Source organism: Lepidochelys kempii, chromosome 20, assembly GCF_965140285.1.
Source record: "Lepidochelys kempii isolate rLepKem1 chromosome 20, rLepKem1.hap1, whole genome shotgun sequence".
Lineage (NCBI taxonomy): Eukaryota > Metazoa > Chordata > Testudines > Cheloniidae > Lepidochelys > Lepidochelys kempii.
In genome coordinates this window covers 20,535,013-20,561,937 of record NC_136399.1, presented here as the reverse complement: position 1 = coordinate 20,561,937, position 26,925 = coordinate 20,535,013, and the positions used below count along the sequence as shown (strand labels likewise).

Sequence of the window (26,925 nt, the reverse complement as noted above, 5' to 3'; positions counted from 1 at the left end):
TTAACTGGGAACTGGGGTCCGAACGTTAATAAATAGGAGGCTTTATAAAAAGCTTGGCTGTCTGTTTGTTTATTTCTTATTGCTCTTATCAGAGTTCGCACAGCTCCCGTGGTCCAACTCTGAGCCACAGCAGTGCTCCACGAAACGAGGGGGTTTTACGACATGCTAAATGGACCTGCTCTTGCGCTGCATATTAGCCTAAGTGATGCTCATTCTCGGATGCCTCTATCATTTGTGCAGGCGTATAACTTGAGAGCATTTACAAAGTAACAATTTGACCACTCTTGAATTATAATATCCAGCAAATAGCTCTATTTACACGCCTCGTGCTGCGTTGCCAGATTAACAAAACCTGCTGTCAGATAGCCCAGAGTAAAAGCGGGAGTCACTCCACAGAAATCCAGGGGACTTCAGCAAGTGCTGACAAGTTAACTTGAGTCAGGGCCTGAGGCCCAGATTCTCCCCTTGAGAGGTAGGCGCCGAAATGCCTTGGAGAATCTGGGCCTTAGTTCCTCTGTAGTTGCAAGTGAAGAGGTGATGCCAAAAATCTTAGTGGTGGGGGGATGGATATTAGGTGTATGTTGCGATGAAATTGGGGATGGCTGGGGGAGGTCCTGAGGAGTTATCGCTGCTATTGATTTAACTCATGCCTTTCTCTACAGACTCTTCAATCACTGTGCTCTAGGTAAGGTTTATATCATGCCTGTCCGGAGGCGAATTTCATCATGAAGGGATTTTTGATGAGTGATTTGCCTGGGCAGAAAATGACAGATACATTCTTTGGGGGTGGGGACCAGCTTTTTTTTCTTTGTACAGCACCTAGCGCCATGGAGTCTTGGCGCATGACTAGCTTCCTAGATGCTACTGTAGTATAGCTAATCAATAATGTACAGCACAGGCGCTGGTTTTTGGTTTTCCCAGTGGGTGCTCCACCCCCCCTCTTCTGCAGGGCCCCACCCTCTCTGCCTCTTTACGCCCCCACTCCATCCCCTCCCCCAAGACCCTCCCCTTCCTCATTCCCTCCCCCTTCCTCTTCCCACTGTCCCCTGCCCTATCCCCTTCTCTTCTCTCTGCCCCACCCTCCTCCCCCTGCCCGCTGAGCAGGTGATCAGCAGCCAGCCCTGAACCACTGTGGCTGGTGGGTGCTGAGCACCCCTTATTTTTTGTCCATATGTGCTTGAGTCCTGGAGCACCCATGGAGTCGGAGCCTATGATGTACGATGACTAATACAATGCGGGTCTGATCCATGACTAGGGCTCCTAGGGGCTACTGCAATACTAAAACTGATGTTAACACTAACAAACAAAACGTTAAAATACTGCGGGAGGGTACCCTCCAGGCCAGCTGGCCTCAGTAAGGTTTTATAACTCTCTACACACACAAATACCCTGAGGGCTTGTCTACACTCAGTTTTTGCACTGATTTGACTCTTTGATTTTAGCTAAACGGCAGCAACTCCTTAGTGTGGACATACTTACGCTGCTTGAGAAGCATTCCTATCAGCACATTACTGATCCAGTTACCCCAGTGCAAAAACTGGGTGTAGAGCAGCGATAGACTCTCTTACAGGGCTTTAATCTCACACACACACAAATACCCCCCAACCCTTTTACCAGGGCTTTATCATACCCAAATATAAATACACCCACAGACACAGACTGCCTTACCAGGGCTTTATCCTACAGAGATGGTCTTACAAGGACTTTATTCTACACCCACACATACACAAAGATGTTCTTACAAAGCCCTTCTCCTACACACATACAAATACACACAGATCCTTTCACAAGAGCATTCTCCTTCCTTTTTATAACACATTCATTCCACTGTCAACAAGCTGCTTTAGCCCACAGCTGAAGATCAAGAAATATGTAACCAACTCCCGCTTCACCTGTTAAAAAGGTGGAAGAAGTTGGTCCTGGAGGTGGCATCACTCCTTCTCTAACCTGGTTTCCAGTCTGTGGGTGTTGCTTTGCCCATTAGTGGGTGGGTGAGGGGAGAGGTTGCTGGGCTGCATTAATTATTGTAAGTGGAGCAAGAATCCCTTTTGACCTTTCTGCCACACTAGGTACAATTGAGTTAGCTTTGAGTTTTGATTTAATTCCAGGAATGGGGTTGTAATTCGCTTACAGCAGAACCATTTTCCTGCAGGGCTGCAGTAGGGCTGGGTTGGTGGCATGGGTGATACACACTTCCAGGAAGGCCTTCGAGTGCTCATTTCCTTAGGGACACCACAAATGAGGCATTTTGAAATCCGTTAGTTCTGTGCATTGGGCAACTTCAGCTAATCTTATTTATGGTTTAAAAGCACAAGGCCTGCTCCTGCTTCTGTTGGAGTCAATCGGAGCTCTGCATTTGGCTTCAGTGGAAGCCAGATTAAGCTCACAGACACACAGACACATAAACACTTGCACACACACACGTATTCTCATACACACATACAAACAGACAAATGCATGCACACGCGCATCCTCATATAAACGTATGCTCACAGATACCCACCCACACATACACACATGTTCATAGATACAGACACATTCCACGCAAACACACACAAACCCATTCACACAAACACAGGCACACACACAAGATAATACACTTCTCCTAAGCAAGAAAAGAATTCTGCACAACACAATCTTTGTTCTGCAATTGGCAAAGATCTTGCTGTTATTTCAGATCATAGCTTTTTTTTTTCTCATAATAGGTTTCTTTAAATTAACATTTCCTTTGCAAACAGAGACTCTTCTATTTTAAAAAAACAAATTGCAGAGAGAGTCAAGCTTTGAAATTTCTAAGGCAAGAAAATGTCATCTTCAATTTGCCTGTTTACCTCCTAAAGTTTGTTGATGGAAAGATCAAATGGATAAAGTTCTAACCATTATTAAATATTTATCAGTTAATTACAATATGGAGATTTAGTTGCTGGGTAATTCATCTTGGGGGTGGGATACAATAAAATACACTTGAAAGTTGTGTTATCATAATTGCCTGAGGCCATGGGAACAACTGTCCTGCAATGTGTTTTACATTTATCTGCTCTGCTACATTTTCATTTTTTTGTGCAAAGCTACCTCTGATTGTTTTCGGGAGACTCAAACCTGTACAGGCTCTATTGTTGTTACCCTGTTTGGTTTTAGGGCATGGCAAAGCCCATATGCTCACAATGTCTCCAAACAATTCCAGCAAGACTTTACATTTCAACTTAAAAAATGAACCACGACTTGTCCAGCTCCTGCCCTGAACTCTGTGCGGCAGAAAGTGGATCTGCACACTGCTTTTCTTACTAAAAGAGGAGACCCATTGTGGGTGCCCCGCTGAAAATCTCAGACTAAATGTACCTTTCTACAAATGCCTGCAAAGCAGAGGAGAGAACCTTCCGTCCTGAGGAATGGGTGAGTTTCAAGGGAAGGCAGGGGCCATTATAAAAAAGTGCACAAGCAGGCAGGGCTCCGGAGCTGCATACTAACTGGGAGATGAAAAGGTCTGGGGGCCTACTGAAGTAAGTGCTGTCTCAGTGATTAATGGGGGTGAGAGAAGGGTGAAGCCCAACCCCTAGTAAACTACAAGATGGCAAAGTGATTTTAAGAACAACAGAGCAGTGTTCCTGGAGAAAACCAACCCAGACGAGCCAAGAAAACCGCCCAGCACTGTTTTTAAAAGGCCTCTTTATTTTGAATACCACAACAATACAGTAAACTATGCCAAGAGCCAACTGATCTCTCTTAAAAAGAAAAAAAAATGTGTAAATTACAGTGAGAAGCTAACTTATTGCAGGGTCAAATTTTGAGTGGGTTCAAACATGTTTACATCTACATTTGCTTATCAAACAATAACCCACTGGCTAATAGAAGTGCCGCAGCTATGTTCTTTCCAGGTAGGGGGAATGTGAGGGGTTAAAGGAAAAACCACCCTCATGAGAAAATCTCTGGCTGCCTAATTTGAAGCACCTTAAAGGGGCCTAATTTGCAGAGGATGGGAGCTCAACCCTTTCTGAAAATCAGACTCCTTTTAAGATACGCCCCCCAGAAAGTGAGGTAGATAAAATCAAGAGTTGTTTTTCAAAAAATGTTGCCCTAGGCTTGGAGGAAGTTTAAGGATTGTAAGGATATTTAAAGGGTAGCTATTGACACCTTTGTACCTGACAAAGTCACTGGTAAGCAGCTGAGTAAAATCAACTTTAATAAAATACATGGAGCGAGTTATAAGCTCACACAGAACTTGTCCTGTTATTGGCTGGGTTATATGCACACACCAGTTCCTAGATGCCTTATGCACAGATCTCTGTACAGTTTAATAAGCAGGAGGTAATTGGGAATAGAGGGGGTGAGGAAATCAAAGGATACTGTTGGTTACACTTAGAGGTTTTTTCTATTTTGTTTTGGTTTTTGTTTTTTAATGACATAATAGGACTCTAGCAATTTTCCCAGCTTGGTTTCCGTGGCAGAGAGCCCTCACAGATGCACAAGAACTGCAGTTCCGGAGAACTTCCCTGAAGTGCAGGATGTGTGTTTAAGTCTGTTTAAGTGAGATGGGGGTTACAGGGCCCCAAGGTAGCACTGACTGGGAATTTGAGCAGCACAGCTGTAGTCCAAGTTTATAGCGTAGCTGTGGCTGAAGAGTGAGCTGGCCCCAGGCATGTTTTCCAGGTAATTTTCTCACTCCAGCTCCTTTGCAGATTAGGGGGATTCGTAATGACACTTCCCTTGCAGAGACAGAGGAGGATCCAACTTCCAGGACAGCTGCACAAGGGCTGTCAGAGACGGGCTGTCAACCCACACATCTCTTTGGGCCTTGATGTAGGACTGGCGCCTGGGCACATCCTACCCACCCAGCTGCTAGGGGACAGGTTCTCAGTTCCCTCTCTTCTGTTGTCCTTCATCCTTCGAATCTGGAACCAGAGCTTGAGGTTGAGCAGCTGAGCCAATCTCACGCTCCACTGTCAGCAGGGATACCTGATAACATGGAATTCTTTCTCCAGCTGGGCATTGGTATAAAGCGTGCTGGCCTCAGCAGGGACCTAGAAAATAAAAGGCCACACCATCTCATCCGCTCCTGCCCTTGCAGCAGCCTCCCCTCCCCCCCGCCCATCCCACACACCGTACAGCATCTGAACTTTGAAGCAGTTGACAGTAACATAACTGCAAGCAATAAACTGGCTGCAATCATTTGAAATGTCCCGTTAGTGGACAGACAATATCCAAACTCAGCTAAAAGTCTGGATTTTTAACAAGCTCCAATAGAACCTGTGCAGACAATTTCAAAGTATTGTTATTACCCAAAGTTGTGATATATGCTGGTTTTCTTTCTTTCTTTCTTTCTTTCTTTCTTTCTTTCTTTCTTTCTTTCTTTCTTTCTTTCTTTCTTTCTTTCTTTCTTTCTTTCTTTCTTTCTTTCTTTCTTTCTTTCTTTCTTTCTAATTTAATCTCTCTCGGTCTAGGTAACTTTACATCAATCTTTTTATCCATGTCATTTTACATATATCTTTCTTTCTTTCTCTCTTTTCATATGTCTGCCTAGGTAATTTTATATCCATCCATCCTACCATCCCCTCTACCCCTCCATCTATCCTTCTCTCTGTGTCTGTTTTGTTGGTCTCTCAATGAACAAATAAACAAAGTTGCATCAGAATGCAATGGACAAGAAATTAGGACAAGAAAGTATGCAGAATTTATGATTATTGGATTAAAATTCGTTTCTAGCACCGGGCATTGTTTTCATAACCTTGTGAGAACAAACATCAACCACGCAGGGCAAAATTCTCTGGAGTAAGTCATGAGTATCTATACAGTTGTTTAAAATTCTATCAAAGGGCTATTGGTGACCACTCATTTGGAGTTGCTAAGAAACCCATTGCCTCTACAATGCACACACTGTAAAAAGAAAGCTTTATTGGGATCAGATGGAACATACCTGCGGGAAGTAGTTGTGTTTTTTTTTTGCTTGGAGTTGTGTCCTGTTTGGGGGTGAGCTCTGCTGGTACCATCATTGTTCGGATTGGACATTGGTCCAGAAAGCTTCTGCTCTGAATGCCTTTTTGGGGAGGCCACATGGAATGGCTGATGAGACAACTGGAACCTTGAGGGCTAGTTGTGAGATATGATCATCCATGTGCCCCAGAGTCCTGTTGAAGCCCTGCAAGGCAAGTCTGTGGCTTGTTGACAAAGTTGTGGATGTTTCTGGCTTCAGGCAGCAGTGAGGCTGGTGTACCTTTAGAGATGGGAGAGGCTGCTGACTGACACCCCATGCTAATGGGACCTTAGGAAAGACAGCCTCCAAAAGTCTATGGTCTTGGGCAGCTTTTTGCATCTCCAGTTTCTTCTCGCTGCTGGGGTGGGGAAGAAAGGGGACTGGATATCTTTAACTCAATACAGGAGAGGGACTCAGTGGATCACAGTCATGGGCAGATCTCCAATGGCTTCTTCTGAGGAAAATTCCACCAGAGTTAGAACTCAAGAGCAAACGTTCTAAACCAACATACCCAGGTCACTTAAGAACATCTCTCACCAGCCATCCTGCGCATAAAGGGCCCAAACCTGCTGATAAAAAATAAAATTAATTTAAATTTCAAAAAAACAGCCTACAATTACTTGAGGATTCAAACAATGATGTCCTCTGGCTTTGCACCTTTTTGATCACCTCCATGATTGGTGGTGTGTGTGTGTGTGTGAGAGAGAGAGAGAGAGAGAGAGAGAGAGAGAGAGAGAAGCCTTGCCCTGGGGACAGCAGATCTTAAATCTTGTTTAACACACAACAGATTATCTCGGGTGCTTAGGTGGCATGATGGAGGCAGTCATGGTGCAATGTAGGTCTTTATTGGAAATAAGCTATTGATGCATGTGCTGGGTGTAATGGCTTGTTTCATGTAAACATCATAACGTTTGCAGAAGAAATGCTTGGCCCCTGGTCAGTGCAATGTGTGTTTATAATCGCATCTTTATTTTTAGTAGTTTATGGAGATTAACCGTAGACGTTTTCCAGTGTCTTCCCCTGTCCTCGCTCCTCTTAGGGCAAAGTCCGGGAGTTTTGCAGTCGGGAGTTCTTGTTTAAAGCCCAACGATTTTCTTTGGGAAGAGACAAGCAAGGACTATTGGCAAATCCGCTAGCTTATACAGGCAATGACAGGCATACAAAAGAGCCCTGGAAGATAAATCGAAATTAGCAACTACAAGGAATAATTATAATTATAATTGTTGTTGTCTCGGAGTCTCATTAAAGGCGTTTCAAAGACACCTCCTGTTCTAACCTCAGTTGCAAGCCCCATCCCGGAAAGGGCAGGAGATGGACGGGTGTGGTCCCTGCGACTCTCCCATAGAGTCTCCCATAGAGTCTCTCCTGGCGCTAAAGAGGCCAAGGAAAGTTTTGCCATTAACTTCATCGGGGCCATGATTTCTCTGCCTTCGCGGCATCTCGGTTGTAACTTTGGAGGAGACCCTCCGCTAAAGTACATGTGTCCCAGCCAGTGATCGACCCCTTCCATCGTTAACTGTGTGCCTAGAACAGACCAACCAATCTCAACTAACAAAGCAGCCCGGATGGTAAAATCAACCGAGAGAGGCTGTTTGGGTTATTTATGACTGGAAATCCCCCACAAATCTCGTTTGTTTTAAATGGATCAGACGTTTAGTGTCAGATCTCTGTATGACGGGGGAAGAGGCTGTAGTTAAAATGCCAGATACAATTACAAACAAGTTGATTGGGGCTGCTAAGGATGCGGATTCTAGCTATTCCCTCTCTCTCTCTCTTCAGGGTCCTGCAAACTTTCCTGAACATACACCACACCTTTTCAATGTTGCCAGTTTAATTTGCCCCTTGTTTCAGAAAGGAACAGGATAAAGATCTTCTGTTTTTCTCTCCCTTGTATGGTGGAAGACTTCCAAAGGATCAGAAATATCGCTCGCTCTCTCTCTCTCTCTCTCTCTCTCTCTCTCTCTCTCTCACGCTCTCTCATATGTCCCGAGAGAAAATGTCAATGCCCAGGTTGAGTGGAAAGAACACGTGGGATTGCTGTCCTGTTTACAAAGCGATCTCACTCTGTTCAGCATTTTGCACCCCAGCCCCCACCACAAAGTGGACTGGGAAATGTATCCGGTGTGTAACTTTTCCTTCTTTCCACCCAGCAAAAGTTCAAGACGAAAGTCTCTCTGGTCTGTTTGTTTGCATGTGATGTAATATCACTTGCTGATGCTGCTTGAGTACTGTGCACCTATATACAGGCGGTGTCCCCCTATATATATATTAAAGTCTTAAATACGGCGGGAGTGTTGTATAGAAACATAAGCGCAAAAACAAAATCCCGCAAAGTAAAGAATGGCTGAAGTCAGGCCAAATTCTGCCCTCACATATACAGGCAGAAATAGGCCTCGGACTAGATGAGGGGGGGCTCGAACCTAGGCAGGGTCTAGTGTTTCAATTCGTAGGAAAGTCAGGGGGAGTCGAAAGCACTCAGGCCTTTGCGGGACGAAGCCTTAGGAACACTCACCTGGGCGCAAATTTAAATTGCGCTGCGAAGTATCTAGCGTGCTAGGCAGGGGGATGTAATGAGCCCTTAGATTTTTGACTGAGCCACGACCAAACTGAAAGCAAACTCCAATAAATAAATAAAAATTAATCAACATCAACCATTAACTAGGTCAGCCCTACAGAAATGGCAAGTGTGTGCGGTGTGGAAATCCGATAGCCTTCAGATGGGGGTATTTAAAGGGGGAAATAAAAGTGGGGGAGGTGGATTGGCTGGGAGAATAGCCAGAGTAGTGAGTGCAGTTCAGATTACCCGTTCAAAAGACATCCCAGTCGCATCTAAACGATTCCGGATTTGTAAGGACCCTGTGTTTATTGAAAACATATTTACACTGCAGCATATCCTTGTGATTCCTCGGCTTCTGGTATATTTCATTAGCTGCTTAAAGTTTCATTTAAATCCGGCTGATTTACACGACACTGAGCTAAATTTAGTCTTTGAGCCCTGGGGTGTAAATCTGTTGAAGTCACTGGAGTTACACTAGCGATGAATTTGACCTAGCAACTCTCTGTCTTTCTCTTCAGACACCATCAGTTAAAACATACTAAGTTAATGTGTTTTATTGTGATTTGTTTATTTAATTATCTACCTCCAGACTAGCTATACAGTTTAAGGAACTGATCAATGTATCCACCACCATTATGGATTCCTTACAAATTTATTATTAAGAATATTTGCATTTCTGGTGTTTGCACTATGGAGAGTTTAACTAAACCGTCTCTGGCTGGATAATTGTTAAAGAAACATAGCTCATTCACTTTTTTTAATCCCGGGTTAAAACATGTCTACTTTAAGAAAAATCATTCCGTTTTGATTCTATTACATTATATTTAACTCTATTTTTCAAGACTCCTATCTGAGCTTGTTTTGAAGACAGGGCAGTCCAAAGGTAAGAGATAGGCATGAATTATTTATCAGAAGTGAATATAATTATGGTTTGGGTCAAAGTAAGGGATTAATTTAACAGATGAAGAAAGTCAAGTTGAGCATCAAATATTTTAAAAATAAATCCTGAAAATTAATTTCTGTAGAAATCCAGATTCAACCTCTTTGCTAAAGATTTAGCTGAGGCAAATTAAAAATATTGAAATCGCGTTAATGCTTAGTTATTTTTTCCAGTAATAAAACTTCACCTGAATAGGACTGATGTTATCAATAAGCAGGAGAAGTTAGCCTAGTCTGGGTTGTTCATTTATATATCATTGAAAATATTTCTATCACCTTTCTAGTGATTCTTCCACAGCTTTGACAGATTAAGCTAGTCACTAAAAACGTTTTAGAAAAGTACAACCATATAAAATTGCTTCCAAATGGCTTTGAGTAAAATGAAGATATATATGATATATAGTGTATATCTAGCCTTTCTGCATAGTCTCTGACTATATATATACATACAACCAGGCATATACATCTGGATATATAGAGATATATACAGTCTCTACCCCATACATACCTCTGTATATAGCCTGTGATTATGTGCACACACAAAACATACACAAAAGCACACATACACATCTAGATATATGGACATAAACATACATAATCTATGCTAGGTATATAAAAACTCTTTATATGTAGTCTATGATTATAAATAAACACAATCATACAAGTTCACTCACATATATCTAGATATAGAGACATAAATATATGTGATCTATATTATATATAGCTGCTATGTAGTGTATACACCCAAATACATCTAGATACATAAGAGTCATACATATATATAGTCTATACTATATATAATTTCTCTCTATACACACACAACACGATCACCCATACCCATCTAGATATACAGAGACAGATGAAGGGGATAGTTAGAAATACCAAACAGTTCATGCACCTGGCTGGCTCTATTTTTAAACGTTTTTAGATAAAGCCCCTCATTTCCTTGAAGCATAAATTAAGAAAAAGCGATTAGCTCTCTATAAAATTTGCATCTTATTAGTATTACCACAAGGGTTATTTTACAGGCAAATGTTCAAAGTACAAACAAATTTCGATATAGAAAAATAACGTTTCCGCTGCAAATATCAAGGGGGGTGGTGGTAGAAAGAGGTGCTTTATAAAAGGGGATTGGGTGTCCCTTTGTTCCCTCCCCTCTTTTTGGTGTGTGTGGGGGATAAGGAGCATTGGAAGGCAGGTCACGTTGTGTAATCTATGGTTGATGTGTCTGCAGGAGTTTAAGACCTCGATGCATTTAATAAATTATTTTACTTGTTTTAAACCAAGGGGGAGGGGGAGAAGGAAGAAGAGGGGATTTGCTGTTGTTGTTAACTGATAGTAATTCCTCTGAAATAAAGAGATACAGGGCTCTCAGGCTAATCACACCCAGATTAACGCACTAACCCCCATCACAGTCCAGATTAGTAACAATTCCTCCTCCACCCCCCCCCCCCAAAAAAAGGGTTGGAAATCTCATTCTCACACAGACATGATGCCATAACTTCTACAGTGAGTGTGTGTGTGTGTGTGTGTGCATCTAAAAGCAATAAGAGCCTTTTGTCTGAACATCATTGCAAAGCCAACACGACCTGCATGGGAAGTCTGCTACTTTTGATTGGGCACAGATCCCAATTTAAAAAAAGAAAAGAAAAGAAAAGAAAGATATGTGCGGGTATTCTTCTTTTTAAAGTTGGGATCTGTCACAGGTTCAGACTTCCCATGCAGATCGTATTGGCTTTGCAATGATATTCAGGCAAACACATAATGGTGTATAACACACACACACGCAAAACACTCCAGTCTCATTCTCAGTTATAAACCATTTTACACTTTAGAAGCCCAGCAGAGAGAGGGGGCGAGAGAGGGAGAGAAAAGAGGCATTTCCAATAGTCACACTTGTCAAGGGAGACCATCTTTTAGCCCTCAGCAGCAGCAAATCCATGTGAACTCTGGGTGAACCAAGATTGAGGCAATAAATCATCCTTACAAAAGCCTGCTGTTGGACGCGAGTGCCAGTCCCTTACCTTTAACGCTTTCACGGGCGAAGGAGAAAAAGCGAACAACAAAAGTTCAGATAATCTATGTGCAACCCAAACCGGGGGGGGGAGGGGGGATCTGGGGGCGAGAGAGGGTGGAAGAAAGAGGGAGGGGGAATCTGTCCATATAGGCGAAGCAAGTAGGGATTTTTCATAGCAAAGGTGGGGATGGCATTATGTCTATGGTGCAGATTATGATGGTGCAGTGGGGAGGAGGTGAAGGGGGGGGGGCTGTCAGCAGCAATATGTGAACAAACCCAGCGTCATGACAGCAAAGATGGGGAAGACACAAAAGCATTGATTAGTGGAAGGAAATAGGCACCATAATGGATCTCAGGGAAAAAAGTCTTTTTTGTGCAATGGAATCCATCGACTAACGGTGAAAGGAATTTACAAAAAAAAAAAATACCGTTTTGCTTGTGTGTTGGTCTCATAATTTGGCCCTTTCCACCATTAGGTTCCAGTGTGTGTTGCCTTAAAGGATCCATTTCTTTTCTGAAGCCCACCCCACCTTCTTGTTAATGAAGGACTTTTCTTTCTTGTTGAGAGAGAGATAGAGAGAGACTGGCCCAAGATAGATAGATAGATAGATAGATAGATAGATAGATAGATAGATAGATAGATAGATAGATAGATAGATAGATAGATAGATAGATAGATAGATAGATAGTCTTTCTTTTCTTGGTCCAGTCTCCTCATTGACATTTCTTGATTTCACTCTCCCCCACATCACTGCGATTTCTTGTTTAATATGCACAGTAATTGGGGTGCCTGTACTTCTTTTAAAAGATCCTGATATATGATTTATGTCATTTATGCAAAAAAGGCAACCCCTTGTCTGAAATTAACACAGCGCTGGAAGGCTTTAAAAAAAAAGTTTAACACGCACACACACAAAAATCCATGGCTGACTAATCTAATATGACAAACTATATGATGGATATAGTTTATGTTAATTCACAATGCCCTTTCCTCCAGAATTTAACTGTAAGTTAATGTACACCGGAAACTCGAACTCTACACGGTCTGCTAATGGGTTTAGGTATTAGCTAGTTCTAACGATGCATACAAATGTACTTGTCTCTGTAGGCTGCCCTAAGATTTATGACTCTTTTGCCTTCTGTAGCTGTAAACAAGGAGGGGGAAGGAAAAAAAAAAAAACCTAGTCTCTGCATCACTTAGTACATCAAGGAGTCTTTTTAAAAGCCCGGGTTATAGGAGAGAGATTCCGACCAAGTCTGCAACTTTTCCTAAAATACTCGTGTTGTGGGTTGTATCTGTGTTATTTCTTTGCCCATGCCACAGTCAAGAGGACAGCGGCTGAACACACACACACACACACACACACGACTCTGTAGAAAGCTAAGCAGAGTTCCAACTCCTACAGCAAGATGATGAAGAATGATTGGATTCAGAGCCCAAGCAAAAGAGAGTGGGTGGGAAAAAAAGTTTCTTTTTGGGGGAAAGAGATGTTCCTCTCGCGCTGATGCAAACTCTAACAAAGGAACAATGAAGATACTGCGTCCCCTGAGTAGAGCTAAGAAGCTAACTTTGTATTATTTCCCCCCCTAGGTTCGGATTCGACTTTGTTGATTAAATTATTCTTGTGCCGGCCAAAAGAGTGCGTATTGCTTGGAAGAAGATGGTGAAATAAGAGGAAATGCTTGTTTTTAAAAGAGGACAATATTTATGATTGCTGTGCTAAAGGTATTTTTATATGATCGCTTTCTAGAGGAAAGGCCAGAAAGTGTGGTAATTTTTTTATGTGAATGTATTTTTAAAATATATTAAATCTCTAGTATTTTGGTGCAGGATTTGCTCTGGGGAGGGTTGTGTACAGTGAAGATTGCAAACTTATAGGAAAGTTACTGTTCTATATACTGTTCATCTGTAGAAGAAGATTTACTATTGGAAGAATAATTTTGACGCAAATACTTTGGGTTGAGGGAAATGAAGTTAGGACGGGTGCGGGGAAAATATGTATGTTAACTGTCAGATTTATTTGTGCAAGAAATAATTCTATTTTAATTAAGATTTTTTAAAAATACGCTTTCTCCTAAATGATGTGATTTAAGCATATAATTCATTAAACATACTGAATATTTTGTTGGCTAGACACTGTATTTCTGGATCTCTGCAGGCCAGTCCGTGTCTGAATGTTACCTTCGCTGTCGAGTACATATGTACAGTTTTACTAACATACTTTCCTGACCGTTAAGTTTATTTGTGTCACATAAAAGTCAGTCTGGATATTATTTTCTACCCAGTGAGGCCCCTACAATATATTTCAGTGAAAGGTGTTGGGGGGGGGGGGGGGGGAGAGGAGGGGAGTTAACTGAAGAATTGATGCACGTGAGCTTGAATTTAAAATATTGTTTAAGTTTCTACTTACTGTTATTGTTCTTATTATTGGTTTTTCCCTGAATGAACTTTGTGTTTTGGCAGAGTTATGGTGCTTGGAGGCATTTGAAAGGATATATTTCATCACCAGGGCTCTTAAATGTCAGAAAGCAATATATAAATTAGAAATCTGATCTTTGATATTATTGAATCGGAAAACATACCAAAATATTCCAGAATGGGGGTGTTTATTTTAAAATTTGATTAGCGTTGGCACACGCTACTCCTTGTATTCTTAGAATTAAAAAGCGAGGGGGCAGCTCATCTATTTATTTTCGTTTCGTTCCTCCTAGCAGTGGGTGATCAAAGGGTGGCTTTAACACTGAAATCGCCTCCGAGTTTTGGAATGACAGAGTGTCTTGCAAATTGCATTTTGAATGCAACCATAGAGTGATTTCTCTCTCTTTTTTTCTTCTGCATCACAATATCTGATTTCAGAATTTCAGTCAGGGAGTGATCACCAAATAAATTATTTTTGGAGCTTCCTAAATACACTTATTTTCCCCTTCTCAGATGTTGCAAACTTCCATTCGATTGCTCTTTAAACCACTTCTATTTTGTTATTTGAAGAAAAAAAAAAATTGGACCAGAAAAGAAAGTTGAGTCCTTCTAATGATTTGGAGGCACATGGTGTTGCTTAAAATGTTCGCTTTGAGATTCATAAAATATTTAAAGCCACAAGTCAACCCTCTCCTATTTATTGCAGTGTATAATTCAAAATTATCGTGTATTAATAAGCCAATAATGATAATCTCTATAGGAAAAGCATGGAGTTGTGCCGGTTTTATGGCTGCCCTTATCCTTTCTAATGACCTTTGGCTCAGCAGCGTAATAACTCACTACAGAATGAGCAATTGTCTGGAGAGCCTTAAATACCTCACAGTCTTCTCTGCACTCCGGACACTTCCAGCGAGGTAGAGTCTCTTGCTTCAGAGCATCCGGAGTAGAGAAGTCTCCCCTCTCCTCTCAAGGTCTGGACTACAGGGCAGGGGGGAACTCTGGACCAGAGGACACGAGTCTGTTGCCCTAAGGCACTTGATGGAACCCGGTGGGGCTCTCTCTGCTCACGTGATCCAGAATTCTCCGCTCAAAGCCTGGTTAATTTCACCTCCACTGCCTCCCACTTGGAAAGTAAATTCCTACACCACCACCAAAGATTATGTTAGTAAGTCATTCCTCTGCTCCTTGTAAAGGATGTGTAGGGATGAGTGCTGGGATCTTTGACGGTAAAAAAATAAAATAAAATAAAAATTGCATAGCTTGCTAATTCTGCTAATTTCTTTGCAAGAAATGAAGTGTATATTCTGCCAAGAAATCTCCTCCTTCACAGCCACTCGCCACTGATCAAAGTTTTGAAGCCGATGGAAACCGGTTTTCTCCCCTCCTTACGTGCTTGTGCTCATTAAAGACCCTTTTTCAATTCAATAAACGGTAGTGTTGTATTTGTTCGTGGGCCTATTTTCACAGCAAACTTGCGCCGTCACAGACTGTTATTGTTTTATTTCCATAAACAGATCTGATCTGATGCCCAATTTATTTCTTTTGGATGCATTTACCTTCTTTTAAATCCCCCCTGTGTCCCAGGAAATTATGATCCTGTGGGAGTTGTTTTCATGGGAATATAAAAGTCATTTGTTTATATTGGACAGTGGAGTGGGGTGTTTTTGTCCATGTATTTTACATAAAGATAACAAAAAAAAAAGGTGGCTAGTCGTCCCTCCCCCCACAGCAACACACTACATATGCCCTAAATATTCCCTAGAGGACCGGTTCTGAAGTTAAATCGAGGAGCCACCTTGTGATGTAAAATGATAAATGCCTTCAGTGCAGGATCTGAATGGGAGCCAAGCAGCAAGAAGTCATGGAGAGGATACATCAGTAACCAGCTTTGGCACAGAAGGAAAAAAGAAAGAAAAGAAAATGCACACTCAGCAAATTCGGTTTCCACGCACAAGGAGAATTACAAATGCCATTCTTTGATATGGTATGTTGCATGTTCCTTCCCACTTAGCCTTTGGAGGGGAAAATAACCAGTAGATCTCTCTCTCTCTCTCTCTCTCTCACACACACACACACACACACACACACACACTCTTTCTCTGTCTCTCTCACACACACAAAGAACAACAACACATATCTATAGCATCCATGGCGTTTCTAAGACAGCTATGGAAACAGATGTGGGAAATCAACGAATCTCATCATACATACTGTATTGATCAGATTCCACTGAGGCAGGAAAATGTCAGGAAGCAATTTCTAAGGATCACCATATTCTGTTCCACTGAAGTTACTTTTAATCAAAGGGCACCGCGGCCCCTCTGCTATGGTCCCCATGGGGGAAATAATCGCTGTTGTTTGTTTAGCAGCTTCAAATATAGACAGCACAGTTTAAAAATCTTGCAGTGCTCCACATTTCACAGGACCCAGCAAACAGTTAATATCATCTGTAATTTGCAAACCCTTCCAGCTGCAAAACCCACGGGGCACTGTAACATTACAAAGTCTGCTGGTTGCTAATAATAGCGTGTTAATTTGCTAACTTCAGGCAGCCGCACCTTTTTGGTGACTCTCCTCAAGAAATTAGGAATACAACATTGAAGAGAAAACATTGATTCTGATTTATTGATAGCAAAGCAAATTCATTAGGTCTGGATCATGAAGCAGTTAAAGAAAATGGGTGAGGTAAAGCTTTTAAACTCCCAGCCAGTCAAAGGGTAATGAAAGGAAAGTGGTAGTCGGGGAAATTGTATTTCACTCTGTTATTTTACATACTAATTTTTTATCATCCAAGTTTACTGCATCCTTGGCTCCAGCTCTTAAAGAGATCAACGCTTGGCTGGGGACGCTACATTTGCTAAGTTATTTTGGTGTGTAACTTTCTAGTGCAGGCATTCTCGACCTCCTAGTATTTCTACTTTCCTTGTATTTCTTTTACTCTCCGCGCTCAGTCTGTAGGTGTATCGGGGAGGGGGTAAATGCTGTGACATGAATGTTAAAAATGTATCCTGCTTTCCAGGTATTTCATTTTTTCCCCATCCATTCTTTAGAACCCTGGATATTTTCTTAGCATGAGCTGACTTTGGGGGTCAAATGGCTTGAGGCATGCCTAGCTGAAATGTGTTTGCCAAGGCAATGTCACCTACCTGCTGCCTTAGCTCTCTAAGGATCTGATAAAACAAAGAACATAAGTGTGGGTTTACCCTTAAGTAGGTGTAAAACACTTAAGCTGGTGCTTAATTCTGATCGGGTGCTTGATCAATGAGATTTAAGCAAGTGCCTCAGCGCTTTGCCGAATCAAGGTCAATGATATTATTTTCACAGAAATGTCGGGTTCTATCCTGCAGCCACTGTTCAGCCAAACAGCCCAGTGATACCACCGCCTCGTGCCTCAGTTTCCCCTCCTATCCTCTTGTCTATTGAGACTGTAAACTGTTTGGAACGGTCTCTCACTGTGGATTTGTACCGTGCCCAGCACAACACCACCAGAAACAATATTAATAACAATAAATGTCTGCATGTCTTTTGTTTCACCATTCAACACGATGAACTCAATTAATTCACTTGTTCTTCCCCTCTGATTTCCAGACGATTCCAGCAAATACTGACTACATTAAAAACAACTCCCCCATCCATAAGTGAATAGAATATCTCGGACAAATGGTGTTTTGAGTGAGAGAAGGTGGGTGAAGTCATATCTTTTACTGGACCTACTTCTGTTGGTGGAAGAGACTCGCTTTGGGCTCCACGAAACCTGAAGATGAGCTCTGTGGAGCTGCAAAGCTTGTCTCTTTCACCAACAAAAGTTCGTCCAATAAAAGATATGACCTCCCGCACCTTGTCTCTCTCATATCCTGGGGCCTACACGGCTACAACACTGCAAACAAGCGGTGCCTTGTCCTGTAATAATTTGGGGGTGGGGGGGGGAAGAGATATTCTGGATTTTTTTTAACTTCAAGTAAAATAAGTCCAATTCTATACGAGCAGTCTTCAATACAGAATGGGAGTCGCTGGAAATCAGCATTGCTCTATTGGATTTATGTGGATTTACATTAGCTGAGGAATGCTGCCTTTCTCTTTCCTTAATCAAACCGGCTGCATAAGCACTTTTCAATCTAATGGTCCCAAACACCTGCAAAATATAAGGGGGTGAATCCTGGCACCATTGAAGTCAATGGCAAAATACTCCCACTGATTTCAATGGCTCCAGGGTTTCACCCCGAAATTACCACATCTTTGAAGAAGTGCATCAAAGAGGTTAATGGTAAATTTCAGTGAAAGGGCCCAGAGATCAAAGGTGTTGCCCCCAGTAGTCTGGATGTTTATACAGTTTTACGGTTTGGTTCAATCTCATTAGGATTTGGGTTAATTATTTTTCTCCCATGCACAGAGAACTGACCCCCTGCCTGGCTAGTGTGTCAGCCCATACAGGTAGTTTTGCTTTCAGGGTTCTTTTGACATAAATTCCATAGGAAAGGCATATGTCAGAAATGGAGCTTTATGGAAATGTATAGTTAGATGGTAACTTCAGTGTTAAACATTACTTTGAAATGGAGACAAAATTATTTACCTGCTTCCCACATTGCCTGCCTAAACTTACCACACACCTCCACACACAAACTCTCATCACTACACAAATACAATCACACACACACACACTCACACACTCATACCATAAGCATACACTCACCAGACACACACATCTAGACCATGCACACATACTCATGAACACACAAACACAAATATGCACACATATATCATAAGCAAATACACACATTCACATACTTACAAAACACATATGCTTACCCATATACATCGAACACAAATACACACACATACTCAAAACATTTGCAGACTCCAGCACAAACATTCATACCCGTGGACCATAAATAAATATACATCTCAAATATATATCTCAGAAAAGAATCTCAAAGTTGGAAAAGGTTCAGAAAAGAGCAACAAAATGATGAAGGGGTATGGAACAGCTTCCATAGGAGGAGAGGTTAATAAGACTGGGACTTTTCAGCTTGGAAAAGAGATGACTAAGGGGGGATATGATAGAGGTCTATAAAATCATGACTGGTGTGGAAAAAGTAAATAAGGAAGTGTTATTTACTCCTTATAACACAAGAACTAGGGGTCACCAAATTAAATTAATAGGCAGCAGGTTTAAAACAAACAAAAGGAAGTATTTCTTCATGCAACATACAGTCAACCTGTGGAACTCCTTGCCTGAGGAGGTTGTGAAGGCTAGGACTATAACAGGGTTAAAAAAAGAACTAGTTAAATTCATGGAAGATAGGTCCATCAATGGCTATTGGTGTCCTTAGCCTGTATTTGCCAGAAGCTGGGAATGGGCGACAGGGGATGGATCACTTGATAATTCGCAAAAAGAAAAGAAGTACTTGTGGCAACTTAGAGACTAACCTGGTTAGTCTCTAAGGTGCCACAAGTACTCCTTTTCTTTTTGCAAATACAGACTAACACGGCTGTTACTCTGAAATCTGACACTTGATAATTATCTTTTCTGTTCACTCCCTCTGAAGCACATGGCATTGACTGCTGGCCGAAGACAGGATGCTGGGCTAGATGGACTTTTGGTCTGACCCAGTATTGCCATTCTTACGTTCTTACACACATACACCTCCCCACACATTTACATAAACCCATATACATATATATCTCACAGGCACACTCATACATAAACCAAACATAAACACACATATACACAAAAATATACATACATAACATATACAAACACCCACACAGACAGCAACATACCATACACACATATGCACCATACTCAAATACATATTCTATACTCAAAACATACACAAGTACCAAAACACACACATGCCCATACACAAACACACTGAGTCACCTATCTACCCCATATTATACACAACCACAGGTGTGTGCAGCTGCATTTAGACACTGATCTTGCGGTACTTAGATGAGCTTTTGCCCTGTAAGAGTTTGCAATAAAGGGTTCTACATGTAACAAAGAGGACACAGTTGTCTGGTTGTGAGGTGGGAAGCATCTAGGCAAGCTGTGTATGGGACAGGAAAATACCAATAGCCATTTCAATGTATTGATCTAGCACCTGAACCTGAGCCATTCCTAGCAACCTCCCTTTGACTTCAGTGGAGATGTCGTCACCTAAGCCAGGAGTGCAAATTTGCCTTCATGCAGGACCTACCACTTGATGCCAACCCTGAAGCCTGGAGGGCAAAATCTACCACCCCACAGCCCTGCCTCCTCACTGTACTTAGAGGCCTGTACTGCAGCCTCAGTCCCACCTCCCCCATCCTGAAGTGGTGAGCTCTGACACCAGTGGAAGTGGGCTTGTTTGGAAGCATGGAGCTTGCTCCGCTAGTGCATGACCTCTGGGTGCCCTTGTTTAATGTATTCAGCGGGACAAAGCCCCGGACTGGGGAAGAGCTCACCACAGCATCTCTGGCTCTTCCTAGGACAGTACTCATCTCATTCAAAGAGAAGAGTCCCTCCACCCCCACCCTCTCCTATCTAAGGGTGGGGTGGGGGAGAAGAGAGGCCTTGTTGAAACTTGAGATGATGAAGAAATTGTTTTTGGAAGAATGCCAGTAGTGAAGTTGCAACATTCAAGTGTCATCTTCGGCTGGCCCTCATTCAAGGCTTGTTTAAATTCAGACCTTTGGGTTAGGGCAGATCTGGCAGGACTAAAATAAAAAAAAAACCCATTTCACAGATCACCACTGACCAACAGGAAGCTATATCCTAAGCAGAACACCACTGTTTAGGGCCCCAGATTGAAGGGGTTCTTTCCATCTCCCAGGACTAAGTTCTGTATGATGCAAGCTTTTGAGAGTCATCTCCAACACATACACAGTCATACACAAAAACACAGGGGCTAAAGGGAAACATCTGACCATTATGCATGTTCATGCCTTTGAAATAAGCACCCCTTTGTTTGGTATACTTCAGCACATAGCTGAATCCAGGATCTGGCTGCTTGGATCTAATTCCTAGGGAGTTGCTCATGGAAAAGCTACATGTTACTCTTTTGGTGCTCAATAGATTGAAATCATGTCTAGAGTTAAAGGGGTAAGGTAACAGCCACCTATGACTCTTTATTCACAAGCAGTCACACTATACAAGGGAATTTCTTGTTTCTGAATAGGGAAATTACTTTCTTTCTTTCTTTCTTTCTTTCTTTCTTTCTTTCTTTCTTTCTTTCTTTCTTTCTTTCTTTCTTTCTTTCTTTCTTTCTTTCTTTCTTTCTTTCTTTCACAGATGGATATATATTTGGAGCCAAATCCTGCTCACAAATCCTGCTCACAAGAAGAGTAAACCTTGACTTCAATGGTTTTACTTGCCTAAGTAAAGCCAAGCTCTTGGCCCAGATGCGGACCCCCCATACAATCACAGAGTGCAGGAAACCTCTCCCCAGTCCCTACTGTATTATGTGCTGAGTGAAATGCCCAGTCAGGATAATTTCTGCAGCCACCAAGACAGAAGTCTGTTTATGAAAGGTTATTAAAGCAAACTTAATTTCTGAAGGTTAGCCATTTGTTTATAGTGTCGGAGTGATTAGACTTAAGGAACTCATCTCATCTTGTGCCTTCCAAATCAGTTTTATAGATTATCTTTGTTAGTTATTTGGACCGTACCTGCTCTGGAAGTCAATGTCCTCTTTATTTGATGGCATTGTAACAGAGAAAGCCTGGCAGATTTATGGGTATACGAAGTGTTCCGAAAAATAGACTAAATTAAGTATTCAAGCCATTGAACTGTAAATACAGAGATAGTATCATTTCGCTCTATCTGGGTGAGAAGAGAAAATTGGCAATGGGGTCCATTTTTTGCCAAGACCATATTATTATTTAAACAGCAGTGAATCATACAAATGAATGCAGCCCCCCCTTTCTTTTCTTTTCTTTTTGTTTGGGGGGGGGGGAGCATCCAGCAGATTTTTAATAGGAAAACAACTCTTTCTTCTGTTCTTTTGTGTGTGTATTTTAGCCCATATAGATGGCCATGCATTTTGCCTTTTCTCCGAAGATTTTAGATTTTAAGTGATTCCATCGTAGATTTCTCTACGCTCGCATTTCCCTTGGCTGCTTCTCGGAAGAAAGTGACCTGTCTTAAGTTAACTTTATGAGAGTAAAGTGCTCATAATGCGCATATAATCACTTTGCTCTTGAACGGGTAGGTGCAAACACTGGGATAGTTGCTTGTGTTTATTTTCTCAATAGAAGAACCCCAGCTAGATTTGAAGCTTTTATTATAATTATTATAAGGTCGGGTTGTTGGGTTGTTCCCCCCCCCCTCCCCTTTTCCAAGTATTTGAACAGAAACATCAGCTGTGAAATCTACAACAACTCTGTTCTTGTCCAGTTCGATTAATTTGAGGGGGGGGGGGTCAGAGTCCTTGGAAGCACCAAGGTTAATAAAAGCACCAGGGTTAACCAAGATAAATATTGTATGCCTCGTAGGGTTTTAGCACTCCCACTAACCATATCAACCTCTCCCAGAGAGCAGGGTGTGCGTTCAGACGCTACGGATTCTAATTGTCGTGGTGACTGAGGCCACGAGTGCCTTGTTTACATGAATTGGGTATTTCTTTCTAACAGTCTTGCTTTATATATATATATATATCGCGTACGGCTCACGCAAACTTGGAGAACTGCAATCGAACAGCAGAGCCTCGCGTTTACTGTTCAGCTTGGGGGTGTCAGCTTGCAAAGTGACACTTGCCAACAGTTCACCGGAGGACTCTGCTGAGCGCCCATAATTCTTTACAACCCTCTTGCAAGTCGTTATGAAAATCGCTCTCAGTTATCAGAATGAAAGAGAAGCGGTGATGGATACAGCGAAGCCGAAGAGCCCCATATGTTACAAGGAAATAAACGTGAAGAGACAGTGTTATTATTTTGTTTGTTGGTTACTTGTTGGGGCTTTTTCTAGATCTTCCAAAGGAACCTTTTGATAAGAAACAATGGAATTAAATTTGACTCCACAATCTCTTTCTCTCTCACTCTCTCTCTCTCACACACACACACACGCACGATTTAACCTAATAAGCCTGAGCTATCTCCAAGCCTTGCTCTCCAAACATGCCTGGCATATGCTAAAGCTTTAAAAGAGCGAGCAATAGAGACGGTTCTGCCATGCATACCAGCCACGGATTGACAGGATAGGGGCATAAAACAGCCACCGCCTTCCCCTATTAACCCCAAAGGCAAAACGCCTCGGATTCTTTTGGCCACATGGATTCTATTTACAAGGGTGGGGTTCGTCCCAGCTCTGCCAACAAAAGAGAGGGCTAGCCGAAGGAGGATGGATGGGTTAGGGAGGGTATCGACACAGCACGTTAAAGCTGTTTCATAACACGTCAGCCAGGGTTGCTCACCCCACAGAAACTAATGTGACTTTAGGTACCCACACCCGTCCCTCTCCCCTCCCCCTCCTCAAAATGCTCCTCTCCCCCTGGTAATGAAGGTCTGATCGAATCACAGGAGCACTTAATTTGCAAATATGGAAAGCAGGGAAAGAAGAAGGCAATCCCTTGCCAGAGTTAATCGCCATCCGCAGTGACCACGAAGGGCTGTTTTAGGGTAAAGATCTTAAAAGAAGCCATTTGATAAAAGGGTTAGCAATCAAATGGAAAGACTAAAACCAAAACAAACCAGCTCACCACCCCAAGAATAAAAGGTCGATAGATTGCAGGCCTAGAAGTTCTGTGATAAACAGTGATCCAAAGGGGGAAAGTGCGCTTTAAACCATCTGCTGCCAGGGCTATAAAACAGTTGGATTTACAGCTTGCCTCTGCCAGATACCCATGTGAAGTCTTTCAAGGAATTCCCTCTTTACAATGGTCAGGCCAAACCTTGGCTCTGTTCTGTGACACCCTCCGATGTACACGTACAAACACAAACACACACCCATAGACACAGACATACACATGCACACTCCCAAACACACACACACATAGAGATAGACACATACACACAGCACATACCCAAAGTCCGGCACATAAACACTCCTAAACACCCAGAGGCACTCACAAACACACACACAGAGAGAGAGAGAGAGAGAGAGAGAGAGAGAGAGAGAGAGAGAGAGAGAGAGAGAGAGATACACACAGCACATACACAAAGTCAGGAACACAAACACTCCTAAACACCCAGAGGCACTCACAAAAACACACAGACTCTCACACACAGACATATACACACAACACATACACAAATTCAGGCACACAAACATTCCAAAACACCCAGAGGCACTCACAAAAACACACAAACACACACACACACACACACATAGATGCACACAGACATACACTCACACAAACACAGCAGACACGCAGGCACACGAATACACTCTGACAAGCACACACTTACACTGGAGGTTTATCTTCACAATAGTCTTTATGCTGCTGGTTCTAAGACTTTTCTACCCATATTAGGAAAAAAGTTTCTTCGTACCCAGAAAGATGGTTTCCAGATAGAGAGAAGAACTGTTTAGATTTAAAAAAAATTACAGGTCTTGATGTTTCGCGCCGGGGAGTATAAACACTTCGCAATGCTGTGTTTCTTCACGAGTGGAACGGACAGTAACAGCAAAGCCCGTGCAGCATTTTCTAAATCTCTGAAAATCCTTGGAGAGGAAAGGAAAGGTTAGGATGACCAGCATGGGGCCACTACATGTGTAGGTATCGGTCGATTTATGCCACCCAAGATGTATATAGTAAACTTGATATTAAAACATTCACTATAAAAAGGCAGATCGTCAAGGTAAAGAAGCCACTCAGTAGCATCAAGCCATTGCTATACAAATCACGGGTCATTTTCTTCCCATACAGCAATGCTAGTCCCACTTTTCCACCTGTGTTTCTCTCCCCTGAAAGCAGCTCTAGTTTTGTGAAAAGAGAGAGAATCAAAATCTGAAATAAACTACTTGAGAGGTTGTTGTTGTTTTTACAAATGGGGGGGGGGTTTACCTTCTCATTTGCCTTTTTTCCTTCACATCATCAGCATTTTTTTTTGTAATAAACATTTCCCTTATTAAATATGCCCATGAAGAAGTCAGGTCTCTTTAAAACCAAGTCCTTAAAATATTTAGCCCATTTCAGGCTCATGCCCCTTTTACAAAGCTATCTCGCTGTATATACACCCAGGGTCAGTTCTGTATACTGAATATATAAATATTGTTATCAAGAGCAAACTTTATACATTCAGTGCCCATAGAGGCCCATGCAAACGGCATTCTAGCACTGAGGTGAAGTTTATACAACTTTAAATTCAGCTTTACCATCTGTTCCTTTGGTTTTAAGAAGGAAAATAATCTAAACCAAAGCTTAAAAAAACCAATCAGAACGCGGCTAGTGTACTCTTTCAAACAGGGTGCTGGCAGAATAATTCTCTATCTACAGTCAACATCGTCTCATAGACACCATAGGCTTTATTTTACATGCTTACAGTTGGGAAAACTGTCCAAGGATCAAGCCAGACTATTCTCTTTCCAAACCTTAATTGTTAAATTAAAATGAGTTAGTGAGGTATAGCCTCTGCACCAGAGACCCCTCGGACTTGAGTTTGAGTCAGCGAGGTCAATGGGGGTTGGCCACTGACTTCCGGATTTTTGTTTGTTTGTTTGTTTGTTTCCCCTCAGCCTCCTCCGTCCCCCAATTTATTGGAAGTATTCTACAAACCAGGATAGCTGTATTTAAGCATTGAAATAAACATGGAGCGTGGAGGTATCGAATTTTTTACCTGCCAGGACCTCCATAGTCTGGAAAGTGTAGAGAAGGTATCTTCCTTAGCATAGGATTTTAGGGGATTATTTGTTATTATGCAGTTTAGACCCTTTAAAAAAAACCTTCTTGGATTCTAACTGGAAGTAAATTGTAACCTTTAACAATCATCTAATCTGGATACTTTAATAAAAGAGGAGTCTAAGTAGTCCTTGATGAGGCTAGAGACATGGGCTAGATAAAGTTATACGTCCAGACTTCAGAGCTGTTGCCAAACAAGTAAATTAACCTGCTGGTTCAAACAATAACTTTGGGATTATGCCGTTCCCTAACACGAAACTTCAAGACCCTAGTCAAAGCTCCTTTGTCCTGCTGTCCAAACTTGGGGTCATGACCTAGCTAATGCAAAGCAAACCTGCGAGTAAACACTTTATTGGGTCTTCTTTAAATATTTATAGGTACTTCAGGGGAACTGGTTTTGGGGGATTTCAGAGAAGCCAGACAGACGTTTTGCTGCATGCACGCCCCAGAAGTAAGCCAAACTGTATCTAGTCATTGCAAACAAAATAACCATAATTTAATGGACAATCCTGATAGCAGGTTGCTTCTACTTTTTGGGTCTCGCAGCATTTCGGGAGGGTAACCAACTTCCAGGCTGTGTGGGTGTGGGTGTCGGATACGTTTTAATTCTCTCTCTATATGTGTGAGGTTTTGTACATATGAATGTATATATAAAATGTGCACATGAGCATAAACACGTGTGTGTGTGTATATGTGTGTAAGCATCTACTTTTAATTATCCATATATATGCCGGTGGAAGTCTTTTTGTATGTATTTGTGTGTGTGTGCATATACTTTTAATTCTCCATATGTGTGTGTGTGTGGTTGTGTGTATATGCATGTACTTTTAATTCTCTGTGTGTACTTTTAATTTCCCAGGCTATTACTCAAGGGAAACTTGCACTCAAAAGCTGCAAAGCACTTTAAGCCTTTTAACGTGTCTGCTTAATAATAATTTAATGAATTGAAAATAAATGTATTAAGATGTGATTCGGTGAAGTTAACAAGTAATAAGCAGAGGAGAGCACTCTATGGAGGAGTGAGCTTGTGTGTGGGGAAGAAGATGATTAAAACAACATACTTCCTTTAAAAAAAGAAGTATCTGGAAAAATTTACCTTAAAATATTTTGGATACCTTGTAATAAATTAATTCTTCTATCCCATGCTGGAGCATACCCTTTTGTTTGTGTTGCAATGGTCGTGTGAGACTCAACCTTACTTATATT

The 26,925-nt window shown here is 41.8% G+C and overlaps 1 non-coding gene across 6 annotated transcripts in view; it reads right to left on the bottom strand.

The window, feature by feature from the left end:
• Nucleotides 1–3,635: 3,635 nt before the first annotated feature.
• Nucleotides 3,636–26,925, bottom strand: part of LOC140900697 (uncharacterized) — a 96,721-nt gene continuing 73,431 nt past the window's right edge. For 4 of the 6 annotated variants that reach the window (XR_012155696.2, XR_013634864.1, XR_013634863.1 and 1 more), the window contains 2 exons: nucleotides 5,912–6,537; nucleotides 3,636–5,018 (listed from right to left, as the gene is read on the bottom strand). This is a non-coding gene — a transcript (uncharacterized LOC140900697). The remainder of the gene's footprint in view (nucleotides 5,019–5,911; nucleotides 6,538–26,925) is intronic. The other 2 variants (XR_013634865.1, XR_012155697.2) reach the window with 1 other exon arrangement.